Source organism: Phalacrocorax aristotelis, chromosome 4 (genome assembly GCF_949628215.1).
Source record: "Phalacrocorax aristotelis chromosome 4, bGulAri2.1, whole genome shotgun sequence".
NCBI lineage: Eukaryota > Metazoa > Chordata > Aves > Suliformes > Phalacrocoracidae > Phalacrocorax > Phalacrocorax aristotelis.
Window position 1 is genome coordinate 2072534 of NC_134279.1, and position 13068 is coordinate 2085601.

Consider the following 13068-nt stretch of genomic DNA (forward strand, 5'->3'; position numbering starts at 1 on the left):
TTAACGAGCTTGTCCAGAAGACCAAGCAGTTTTCTGGAAAAGAGAACAAGTGACTTGAGCATAGATATTTCTTTCAGACAGTGTCTGAAACACCTCATCTGCTCTAGGAACAGACTTTGAAAAAAATCATTCTTCTGGATAGAGACAGCCTAAAAAATTCAGACCACTTGCACCTTCCGTTACCGAAGGAAGGCTACTGGTGTTACTCAGACTCCTGTTGCACTTTTACAGCCACTCAAGCAAGTTTGTCGCTAGAATGAGTTCCTCTCCCTGCATCAGTAGCAGTCTCCTCCTAACTCCAACAACTAGTCCATAAACACAAACTTCCCAGTCATCCCTAAAATGTTCTCTTCAGAAAGGAGAGGTTTCCCAGGTTACTGTGCAACTCAGCCATTTACCAACGCAGCTTTGAAGCCACAGCATTTAAAAACAAGCAGGATATAAAAAAAATATTTTCTAGCTCCCTCATTCTCTTTCCTCCTCTTCCTGAACTCTGTAAAGTAAGAGTTCCTACTTCTGCTTTATGAACTATAAACTCAAAAGCATCTTCAAGAGCCACAGTTATTGTTAACACGCTCCATGTGATATACAGCCTACAAGAAAACACTCTGCAGGTTGTTTTTAAGTAGAGCACGAGAACTAGCGTGTGGTGCACACAGGAGTCAAGTTACAAAGGTAACGGGCCAGGAATTGCGTGCCAATATCTGATACACAAGCATATTGGACCAGGCTTATTTGTTCATGTCGATTACCCGCTGTCTGCTCTCAGCCTCTTTTTCACGCTCACCTGCCTAAAAGACTGGAGGCAGACATTCTTTGGGAAGAAACCACAATTCTCTATAGCAGGCCTGAAAGAGCTGGTTTGCTTTGGTAGCACATATTCATAATAGCAGAGCAGGATAAACACTTCTTTTTTAGGCTGACAGGGCCAAGGAAATGTTTTACCTACTGATTTTAAATAAATTAATAAGTAAATAAAAGATGAAAAGCATTTCTGCAGTTTGGAGTATCAGGTGTGGCCGCAAAGCAAGCCAGTGTGTCTGGGGATGGAGAGGGCAACGCAAGGCAACGTGCATGGTCAGCACCCATTCAGCTTAACCTGCCCTACTTGGTCATCACCTGGCCTCTCCGTAACCGTTCCGATTCATCCCCAACTCAACAGAAATCCTTCCGACCGCTACTCCTGGGTAGCGCACCTACACAAGTTGGGGCCTGCAGATTTCACCGGCCCTATTTAATGAAAAATCTCCATTCCAGAAGAGCGTACAACAGTGGCCAACTCCAGCTAATTTTCAACAGAGTTTGGATACGAGGCTGCCTTTTGCCCTTTTGTTGATAAGATTCTCAGTAAGGTAGAGAGATAAAAGGTACTCCTCGGTGACTCTGGCCAAGTTGCACACACCTTAACCATCAGCTGCAGGCATTTTTAAAATACAGAGTATAACCACCTATCGCTGAGCCCAGATCGTAAATCTTCATGTAATCACAAATTTCTTGGAGGCACCTGTTAACAAGGAACAACTTTATGCCCAGCATCTAATTGCAACACAGCTGTTTAAAGGTAAAAGGAAAAAAGTCTATGGTAATATTAAATCCCAGTTATCTGCACCCATTATCTTGCATTTTTTTATTGCTAAGTGGAATGATTGGTCCGGGAACAGAGCCAGCAAAGTTGGGCTGATACCACAGTTCAAGACTCCATAGACGTAGTACTGAGAATTTCAAATTAAGGATCCTATTCAGCAGCGCACTGACCTCTTTGTGAAAAACACCGGGTACCTTTACTGAGTTACAAGACAAGCCTCCCCAGGAAAACACTAAGCTGTTTGTAACCCAAGGCATTATTGTACCAGGAATACTTAATACAAAGGTGTCTTATTCATCATTTAGAATTAGAAGGCAGAGACAGGTTCAAGAAAGAAGGCTTCATTTGTAGGAAAGTAATTACAGAAACTTCGAGAGTTGACAGAAATCTCTGTGCACTCCCACATTTCTCCACCGCTGATGGCTCAGAGGACATCGAGGTTACTTGCCGGGAGATATATTTTGAGCACGATGAATTTCAGTTGGTTTTGCAATGCTTTTTAATAAATTAAGTTGTATACCTACTGTTCAGCAAACTACATTGGCTCTGGGCTCTCCTAGCTTCATCTTTAATTTGAGTAATTATTTTAAAAGCTGGAGACATGATCTCCCTTTATTCAGTGTCTGGAGAGGATTCTGACACTGTAAGATATAGTTGGGATTTCCACCGAGTAGTTTTGGAGCATATTCCCTTTCAACAAAAATTATACATTGCATTTTTGGCAAGGAAGAGAGATGGGTGATCCAAATAAAACTTACGAAATACGGAGGTTTTTCTTTTGCAGCAATTCCTGCTGTTTCACTGTGTTATTCGCAGGTCCGAAGTGTCCATCCCAGGTTAAACTATAGTATGATCATCACAGTTACGTGCCCACCCCTCTTATTTAGACTGCAAATAGGAATAAGCCATTAAACTGAGTAGTCAGAGCATCATGGTCGTAGTTCAGCGCCCACAATAGTCAAGGAAGGGTGCCTGGGCTTGCCTACATTATCAGTCAAGCACGGGCCCGAGCCTACGCTCAAGCCCAGGCTTGCTCACATTCTTTCCATGCTCGCAGGCTGTCAGGCTTACCTTCAGAGCACTTCGAAGATGGAAAATTCAAGGCCTACCACAAAGCCCAGCAGATCCAACTTTTCCTCCTTGCCACTGGACACCCACAAGGTCTCAGGTGCAAGTTCTAGTGCAGCAGCGGGAACCACAAGCCAGTCTCGGCAGGCAGAGTGCACGGACGCTCCCTGTGCGAACCTGCTGTGAGCCAGGGAAGCTCTGAGCCGCCAGGCTTCGTGCGCCAAAGCCTACTCACAGACCCATGCTTCAGGTGCAGCAGGGACATTGCTTGGGACAACGGGACTTGGTGCAGGACAGATCCCTCCTTTCCCCCACAGCCCGCTCAGACTGTTGCTCTCAAACATTCTCAGTCACGCATCCCACTAACACAAGAACTTCTTCGGGCACTCAGCCTTCGTTTTGCTTTCAAGGCTTTGCTACATTTCCTTCAAATGGTTCCTATATTTTCATCCATATAAATACATGATTTTAAAGAGCATTCTATCATTTTGAATGGATCTATTTTCAGTTTAAGTGTTTCACAAAACTTTAAATTCTTTTTATGGTTACACAAGCTATCTACATTAAGCGGAGCGAAGCATCGGGCAGATTAATGCATTAATCAAAGCAAGCCTTTTCCAAAATCAGAACGCAGAAAAGGCACATACCTTCTCTACTACACTCATCAAAATACTTCTTTTGTCTGACGTGAGAGAGCATATTCCGGACTCTGATTTCCCCTGTTAAGCTGTCAGAATCCACCTCCCTGGGCACGGTTAAGTATAACACATACCATCTGCTGAAGGCCACAGAAAGTGTTCTCAAAGCTTGTGTGACATGGAAGGCTCCTTCCAAAACCCAGCTGCAGCTTTTCAATATTTAAACTGATCACTTACCATTCATAAAGGGGTAGACAACGTCAAATACTATTTTATCCTGAGTGAGAAGCATTTACACAGTTAAAGGAAAATCTCTGCACGTATCACATTCCTGCAGAACTAATTCTTGCTCTTCAGCAAGAATAATCTTTTCTTTCCAAGCACATTTTGGTGATGTACGTGTCAGTAATACACTGGAGACAAACTCACTCTGAAATGGAAAGCATTTAAAGTTAACGCTCTGCTAACCGCATCTGTCCAAGATGTTTTTTCAACAAAATTAGCCATGTCATCTGACAGGGCTACAGGTGAACTGTGACTGAAAACACAGCCCAGACAGTCAGACTAGGTGATCGTCGTAGGACACTTCCAACTGACATATTCTATTCTACTCTAAATACGTATTCTCTTCTACAATCTCTCTAACACCACCCTTCAAGCCCCTATCACAGATACACTGAAGACTTTGCACTGGTCTTCAGCTGATATCCAACCCTACCCCGCAAGGAGTTTGTGGTTACAATCTAGACTTTGCTCCCACACCACTCCAACCCCGCTCAATCAGTAGTTCTCTCCGCTCGCTGCACTATCTCACCATGCCCTTCTCCGGTTCATACCAGCGGAGCTACTCACACCGGACTCAACCCAACGCAGCACTTCCGCGTGGCCTTCGAGGCCAATCGGCTGAATTGCTTCAAGGCCAGAAGTCACCTGTGCTGAAGTCCTTTGCAGGATGAAGGCAACAGCCCCTCTGAAATGAACATCCCACGAACTGTAGGTACCAGAATCAGAGCCCACCATACCGTCAGCAGCCGCGTAAACCGTGCTGTCCCACTCCGACAGCACGGCTCCGGATTTCCAAGCTTCCTCTGTGCAGCAACACAGATGCTGACTGCGCTGGAACTCCATTCACCTCAGCGCCTTTTTAAGCTTACCTATCAACAGCGTTGCACAAAGGCATCTGGCACTGCTTCCGCAGAACAGCACATTCACACCTCGCCTGGGACAACGCTCCTCAAACTTGGTTATTACTCACAAAGCCAAGCCTAACAGATCATGAGATGTTAAACAGTTTATGTGGGGCTAACTCCCAGGGCACTACGCGCGGCATTGTTGTGCCATCAGGGCTTTGGAACGAAGCTTCCTTGGGGACAGAGAAGAACAAAGTGCCCATCTATTTTTTCATTGCGATTATTGTTCCTGCCTAGAAAGACACACACGCTCGTCTATTGAACAGGGCTACTGTTCTTTAGCTGTGCTGTTTGTCTGCTGAATGCAGGAACTGTCAGACGTGGAAGTGATATCAGAATATTCAAATTGTACAAGAATTTGGGTAAAATCCACTGCGTGATCACTACATTTGCCAAGCATGGGACCTAAGCAAAATTCACCCATACAGCTCCTGTATATGAGAAATACGCTCTCATTCAATTCCAGTGCAACGAAGCAGGTTTAACATGCTCAAATGTTACTTTTACTTGAGCTACTGAGCAACTGTTTCCCAACCTCATTCTAAATACAGAGTCTTCTCACATTTAGCAACCTTGATGAAAGATCCTTACGCGTACGTAGAAGGGTTGACAGTGTGTCTGAAGTGTTGTATAATCACAGGTACAATAAAGGCAGTTCCCTCCTGCAACCTTCTGTTCAAGGTTAAGAGTTGAAATTGGAGACTCAGATCCATAAACCTTCAAGAGATTATTAAAATGAAGTAAAAACTTCAAAAAAAGTTGAGGTGAAAATTCTCTGACCTTCAAAAGCTGCACACGCCAATGAAAAAGACAGGCCCGCTCTGTTTCCGCACCTACTCTACCAAAGAGACAAAACAGGAAAGTTTTCATAGAGATGATTACTTGGCATGCAAGGCTCCAGTCATCGTCTGTAAGTTAAGATTACACACCTGCACGGTCATCAAAAAGTTTGCATGTTTTCCTCAGAAAACAGTCGTAGGAAGAGATAAAATTTACTCCTGTGGTATACTCTAAGTGAAAAAAGCCAAAGCCTTGTTGCACATGCAAACCCACTAGGATTTCTTGCACAACTCCAGCTCACTGTGATAACTTCTAAAAGAAACTAAAATTAAATCTCCTGTGGGAAACATACACATAAAATTTTTAGCCCCTTTCATCAATTCCACAGATCAGCAGCAGTCACCTTTCCCAGGGGAAAAAGAGCAGTACCATTCCCACCATGGCCCCCACAGTTCTGAGCACAGGTTTCCACCCACAACTATCTGTGTCCGTATTCAGGCAGGTCACGGAAACATCCAGGTTCCAGATTTTGTGGCAGGAACACTCAAACTGATCAAAAAAGAAAAGTTTGAAACCGCCCTCAAAAAAACCTGTGGCAAAGAAAACCTTAGCTAATGGCAGGGAAGATAACAACTGTGTAAGCTGAAAAAGGAGTCCTTGAAATATGTCTAAAGAGGAGCAACACACACAAACCTGCTCCAATTTATGAAGAAATGCAATTTATTTCACAGTCTCTGGCTGGACCTGAGCTTTTCTCCTCTGACACCCAGACAAAATATTCACTACCAACTGTACCTTGCAGGAGTAATTTGTTTACAAGGTGAGGAAAATTATATAATTCATCAAGCCAGCATTTTATATTTCAGAATATTTTCATTTATTATGGTAACATTTTAATTGAATGAAGCCATTTTAATAATTATAATTAATAACAGAATAAAGTTATTTTAGTAACCCTCACTCTTAAAAGGAGTGTTTCGAACAACTCCCACCACCACCAAGTTCAGTTTTTCATGACTTGTTTTGAGATGCGAGATGTGTGGATCAGTACTTATGGAAGGACAATTAAGGCTTATTACAAGCCAGATTTAAAACAGAGTACTTAGGAAGCATATATTATATAGCAGCAAAATAGAAATACCATCGCTGTTGCCCTGTAAATGTAGTTACATAACAAAACTAGGATTTGAAATGCTGTGACTTGGAAGATTCCCCCCACTTCCAGCAAAAAGATTTCTTTAGGAGTAGTAAATACACAGTTTAGCCATATTCTGCCCCCCCCCCAGTCTATATAAATAATACATACACACACTCTAAAAAATAAAAATCTCCCGTCAGCCTTTGTTTTACTTTTTCAGCAGAATTAGCTCTGCTGACAGCACACACACACACACTTCTGGAATTCAGATGTTGAAAGTTCATTTGAGTCACAAATTAAAGGGATTGCCATTTCGGTGATGTCAAATCATGTCTTCTGATTTTTCAGGTGAGAAGATCTGTTAAAGATAGGGCCATTTGCCATTTCCTCCCACGTGCTCAGAAGGATCAAGTCATACTCCAACAGTATGCATCACAGCTGCCTGTTGTATGCTATGAGTCCTGCTCTCCTTTTATTTACACGGCTGTAAATTTGGGCAGAAATCCACAAATCCAAAACAAACAGAACTGAAAGCCAAGAACCAAGATGTAAATTTCTCTGATTTTCTGATATTTCTCGCATAAAACTCACGCAAATTCCCCTCACTGACAGCCCCTGTGGCAACTTCTGAAGTTCCTGATGAGAAAAACTAGTAATTGGAGGAGAGTAATTCAAAGATATTTCTAACCCTTCAGCTAATGGAATTAGGCAACCAAAAACCAAGAGGACAAATGATACCACGGGGCTTCCCAGCTCGGCCGGCGCTCAGTTTAGAAACACCTGATGCAATGGACAGCTTGCGTCCCCTAGACCCCAAAAGGCTGGTGCACGGTCCTGTACTAAATGCTTTTATTTCACAGGAGGTATTTTCATCGTCACTAATACCACGCACTAATTTTCAAGGCTTAACAGTTAACTCCATGTCACAGTATCTTTAAGCTCAATCTCCATGCAAGCTTTGACCTGAAAGACTATGGCCACTCCTTGAAGCCACTATTCGCTATTGAGTCATCAAGGTCTCGAGGGAGGATGGTAGAGATTTACCGGAGAGCAAGCGCTCCAGCAGGCTGCGGTACAGATTTAGCGAAGTATTTTTAAAGTTCTATAGGTTTTTACTTATGGTACACACTGTTTTATCACCGGTCTAACACTGTCCAACAGCAATAAAAAGCATTCCTGCTGCAAACTGCATGCAAGCCTGAGCAAACTCAGTAGAACCGAGATGCTACGGCAACTCAAAGTTCAAGGGCGGGGAGGGGGGAAGCATTGCTTTGAATCGTTGTAGGACTTCACCACAACCGTGATAATTTTATTGCTGTATTTTGATTTCAAGCCACACAGTGAAACGTAGTTAAGACCTCTGCTTCCCCATTCAGGTTCTGCTATTTAGAGGGAGCACAAAAGAGAAGCTTTTCTTCCACCAGCAGTAGCACAATGACAGAGACACACTCCTTTATCAATATTAATTGTAAACTGCTATTACTGCATTTTCCAAGAGCACTCCCTTTTAAGCCTTCTAAATGGATTTGAAGCCAGAAGCAGCTAATTGACTTTGAACGAGAAAACCTGATAGTAGTTATCAGAACCCTTTTAATTTGCTCAAAGCAAAAGTTCAAATTCTAAATCTAATGGACATAGAGAATACGTGAAAGGCAGGTCGCTGGAGCGTGACAAGGATGCTATCTCGCTAAGGCAATGAAGTCATTTTTACCAGCGCCACAGAGGAAACGACCCGATGCCGTAGCACCAGAGTTAGAGCCCTGTGAAGGCTGTTTTTCAACGAGGCATCTTAAAACCCAGCCTAAATTCCTCTGGTGCTCCCGACCCATAAGGAGGAATCCAAACACAAGCCAGTAAAAGCTATGCTATTGTTGATAGGGAAGCATAGAACAATCTAATAACATAAAATTAAATTGAAATAAAAATCAGAAGACTAGCAAATCCACGCTAACAGGCCGGCACGTAGGCACACAGGAGCATCGCTTTCTGCACCCACAGGGCTAAGCGTTTCCAGGCATCCACCTTCCTGAAGCATCTATTTCATCCAGTGTACCTTTGCTCAATCAAGGCAACACCTTGCCCTTGCAATTGCTCCTCTCCAGCAGGACAGCACCTGTGACTGCCTGAGAACCGGTACTGGAAAGAAGCTGCTTACAGACTCAGCTGCAGAAAAATAAATACAGGTTTTCTCCTTCCTCTCTCTCACAGCAATTTCCTTTTACAACCTTGCCCAAAACACCTTCCAGCTTGTTATTTATTATGGGTCTTCAAGGTGGCAGCACAGTTAAAAAAAAAAAAAAAAATCCTTCGGGCAGAAACAGACGGCTTCCCCAGCGTTGCTGGAAGAACGCCTGTGTGCGTGAGGAAGGCGCCCTCTCTGATAAACAGGTAGATCAGAAGACAAAAGGAGTTACAGATCTTCCCTTCCCACCAGGATGTTGTTCTCTGAACTGCACTTTGTGCACAAATTCAACCTTTTCTTATTGAGGTAAGACATCGGTAGCTGAAACATTTGCCCTACACCCACAGAAGGGCTGCGAAAGCGCATTTTGAAAGCTCCTCTGCAGGCCTCCTTTTAAAAACCTGCTGGGAGGAAAACCACAATACAGCACCAGTACACAGGGGTGTTTTCTGACTGCAGTAGAAATTCAAGGTTTAAATTCATAACATGGAAGTTTAAAGGAAAAATCTTCACAGTTACGAGCTGCAGAAAAACCTGACGGACCTTGCTGGGAGCTGAATGGATGTGCAGAGGGTGTTACCTTGCTAGGAATGCCCTGTGCACACAAATGAAAAATTCGTCCCTCCTCCCCTTAACTGAAGAAAAAGACAAACCATAACTCAGTTCTCACCCCACCTTCAACTTTGGACATCAGCAACACACCGTGCTGCCAGTCCCTCCTGGTCTATCGGTCATTCCCCTGCAGTTGCCAGCCCCTTGAAATCTTAAAAACACAGCTTAGGGTACCCTCTTCCTTACAGTCCAGCAATGCTTTTACAAATGTGAAATTCATGCTCAGCAGGAGCGAAGGATAAGTTACAAGTAAATCCTTCCCATGATATTGTTTTGGAAACTTAAAAGTCTGGGTTTACCTCACAGCTCTATCTAACAGGGGTGGGAATCACAGAAAAAGCATCGCTGCAGATCGCACTGACGCTCGCCCTTTGGATCATACTGACACTCACAGGCAGGTAAAGTTACTGAGAAGTAAAATCACCAGCTGGAATAAAGCCTTGCAAAACAGCACTCTGCGGTCTTCTGGCATGACGGAAGCCCCCCGGAAAGGTCTTTCAGCACTCGCTTCGGCACTGAATGGCAGGCAAGAGGAGGACTGACACGGGCTGTGACAAATGGGTTCACACACATGCAAGCATGCAAACAAGCGCACACTCAGATGCAAACAATCCTGTTTAGTCATTCTGCATACGAGTGGAAACTATTACGACAAAATTAAGTCTGTCACGAAAAACCCCAAGTAGTTGGGGTTTGGGAGCCTGAAGTGTTGGGGGCATTGTTGGGGGGGGAGTCTGTACCTTGCTCCTAATGCACAATTTCCTTTTGATTATCAAGCAAAGTAAGAACGTGGAATATTTCTGCAAACAATCACATCAGTAACTGGGAAGTAGCAAGTTCTATCCCCACACACAATATGCAACTCCGCAAGTTTTGTTAAATCCAGCTAGCCAAGTTTCTTCCCCCCCCCCCCCCCCCCGTTTTTTTTTTTCAATGGAAAATATGTACATTTCAGGAATAACCAAAACATTAAAGCCACTAAGCCTAAACAGAAAGTCGCATTCGGAAGCAAAGCAAACTGCACCTCCCTGAAACGAAAGAGCGCAAGGACCCGTACTGCGCGGAGCCGCTCTCCGATGGAGGTGGTACTGCTAGGATTTGCCCCGGAGCCTGACCTCGCTGCTGTTTAGGCACCTAACCTGACTCCAGGCGCAGCTCTGGGGAACGACGGACCAGAGCCTGGCACCTCTCCCCGTGCCGCGCAACGCCACGAAGCTCTCGGCACACTCGAGTACACCGGCTCCTCTGGAACGCGGGTACCGAAAGGATGCGCTCCTGACGAAAGGGAAATCCATTAATAATTAGCGTTGTCGTAAAACAAAAGAGAAAAAAAAACTAAACCAAAGGTACACGAACAAAGGGGTGATTAAATTCTCATTTCCACGTTTGCTCTGGAGCAGAGCGGCTCTGGGCTGCCGTGCTTCGCAGGAAGCTCGCAAAAGGGAAAACAGGCAGCAAAGTCTCAGCTAAGATGATATCCCCATACGGCCATGTACCAGGTGGAACACTAGCAACTCGGGAGGAAATACCATTTCCTTGAGCCGGCTGCTGCTGACAGCTGACTCGAGTGAAGATTTATCGAAAACGTTAAAAAAAAAAAAACCCAAACAATAAGCTTTCCAACACCACGAAACATTTTTAAAGTTACCACCAAGTAAGAGGCGCCGGACGAGGGCACCCACAGCGACAAACTCCGGAGGGGAGAAGGCGAGGGGGTTGAAGCCCGCCTCCCCGCGGGCCCACGCCTCGCTGCCCGCAGGCTACGAGCGACCGGGGGTCCCGGCTGGGGCTGGTGCCCGCGGGGGGGCCGGGGCCCCGGGCAGCCCCCCCCCCCCCCCCCAGCTCCCCGCTCACCTGCGGGGCTCGGGCTTGCGGCGCTCCTCCAGCGCGGCGGCGGGCGGGGGCTGCGGGGGCAGCCGGCGGTGGGGTGGGGGGGTTCAGCACGCCGTGCGGGGCATGGCCGCGCACCCGCGCCTACGGAGATACGCACAGGCACCTGTCCGCCTGTCCGTCTGTCGGCGCTCACGGCCGGCCGGCTCCCCGCTGGCGGCCCCGGTCTGCCCGGGGAGCGCGGCGGCGGCGGGGCCGAGCGGCGGGGGAGGCGGAGCGGCTCTGCTGGCGGCGCCCGCCCCGGCCCGCATTTAAAGCCGCCGGCAGGCTCGGCCGTCCCCTCGCCCGCTCCCACCCGCTCCCACCCCAGCCCATCCCCTCCCCGGGCCGGCCCCGCCGCTCGCCCGCCCGCCGTCACGGGGCCCCGGGGCGGGGAGGCCGCAGGAGGAGCCGCCGGCGTTGCGAGTTCGCCCCGCCCCGGGGCTCGGCACCGGCCGCCCGGGCACGGCCGGGGCAGGTGGTGCGCGGCCGGGCCGGGCCGGGCCCTGCCCTGCGGGACCAGGCCCGCTCGCCGCCCGCTCTGCCGACACGCGGGGGGACGCTGCTCCCCGCGCCCCGCTTCTGCAGCTACCCCCTCCCACCAGCGCCTGCCCACGGCCCCTGTCCGCGGCCCCCCCTCCTCCTCAGCCGCCACTCCACCCGGGGACTGGGGGATCCCGGGGTCAGCGATGGAGCCACCATCCCACCCGGGGAGAGGGGGATCCTGCCCCGGTGAGGGGGCCACCGTCCCACGGGGGGAGTGCGGGACGCTGCCCCAGTGATGGAGGAAGGGGTGGTACAGCAGATGCCCCACCACAGCTGGTTGCGTGCTTTCGGAGAGCGTATCCCGCTCCCACAGCGGCAACCCTACCCCTGAGAACATACAACGGAGGTAGCACCTCGGCCAAAACCACATACTACAGAGCAAAATACCAGGAACAGCAAAGAAAACATCAGTCAGTTCATTATCATTTTGCAAGAAAATGATCTCTTTCCTGGTGCTCCTCCTGAGCTCCCAGCAGGGCAAGGCTCACCTAACACCAACCAGCCTTTGCTGCCCACATGCGCAGCCTTAGTTCCCCCCCTCTCTCACAGGCACATGCTTCTATTTCCACTAACTGCCCTGCAGAAAGTTCTTGCCAGCCTGGTGCTGGAAGAGAGCACTAGCACCGCTACCCCGCATCTTGTTCACTAAGCTGCCTCTCTTGTGCTCAGCGTTACTGCCCAGGCCAGGGTTATGAGATCCATAAGATAACTTTAATCAAGGGGGCTCTGCAAACTGCTCACAAATAACATGGCAGACCAGCAATCCATCATCGGGAAGGACACGGACCCTCTGGGGAACAAAGGAGACGGCTGTAGCTCTGCAGAGGAAAAACCACTTCTTCAGCAAGGTTTAGGATTACCACACAGCAACTGCCTCTTCAGTTAATTCTCAACTACCAAGCTCCGCTTTTGTCACCTGTTTAAATTCTGTATTAGGGAATCATACGTAACCCATCGGACAGGCAAAAAACCAGCAGCAACAGACACCACAGCACTCGCAGACTGGATAAAGCACAGCAGAAGCCACCTCCCTGCTGAATTCCCCCTCTCCCTTCTGCTGCTTGTCACCTCTGCACTTTCCCCAGCCTCTGAAAACTGGTAACTGTCTGTCAGCTGCTGTCCCCTCACCGCCTTTCCGATCTTTTCCTGAAAGACCTCAGACCTGTGGTCTGCGCATGAACTGGTCAGGACTTGAGCTCCTCTGCTGACTTTAATAAATCAAATTCCTTCAGTAAACGCTGTTAAACAGTCAATGGGTTTCCAGTGGCTCACTGGCAGCATAGCCATGATGTTCATCACTTGGAGCTATGTTTCATTTCAACTAATGACAGCGCCTGTATTAACGTATGGAAAGCACTCAATCAGCTGAGAAGCTTGGTACACTCAAGGCCTAACCCAAATAACTACATATCATCTCCTCTCCCGAAGGCGTAGGCGATGGCTCAGAACCAAGGGCTACT

The 13068-nt window shown here is 47.5% G+C and overlaps 1 protein-coding gene across 10 annotated transcripts in view; it reads right to left on the reverse strand.

Moving 5' to 3' along the window:
• SLC4A4 (solute carrier family 4 member 4) overlaps nucleotides 1-13068 on the reverse strand; it is a 228342-nt gene that overhangs the window by 174634 nt on the left and 40640 nt on the right. For 2 of the 10 annotated variants that reach the window (XM_075089986.1, XM_075089981.1), the window contains exon 1: nucleotides 11048-11213. The exons of the other annotated variants lie outside the window; for them this stretch is intronic. The gene's annotated coding sequence lies outside the window, so the exon portion shown is untranslated. Of the gene's footprint in view, nucleotides 1-11047; nucleotides 11214-13068 lie in introns of those variants that run through there. 10 annotated transcript variants of the gene reach the window in all.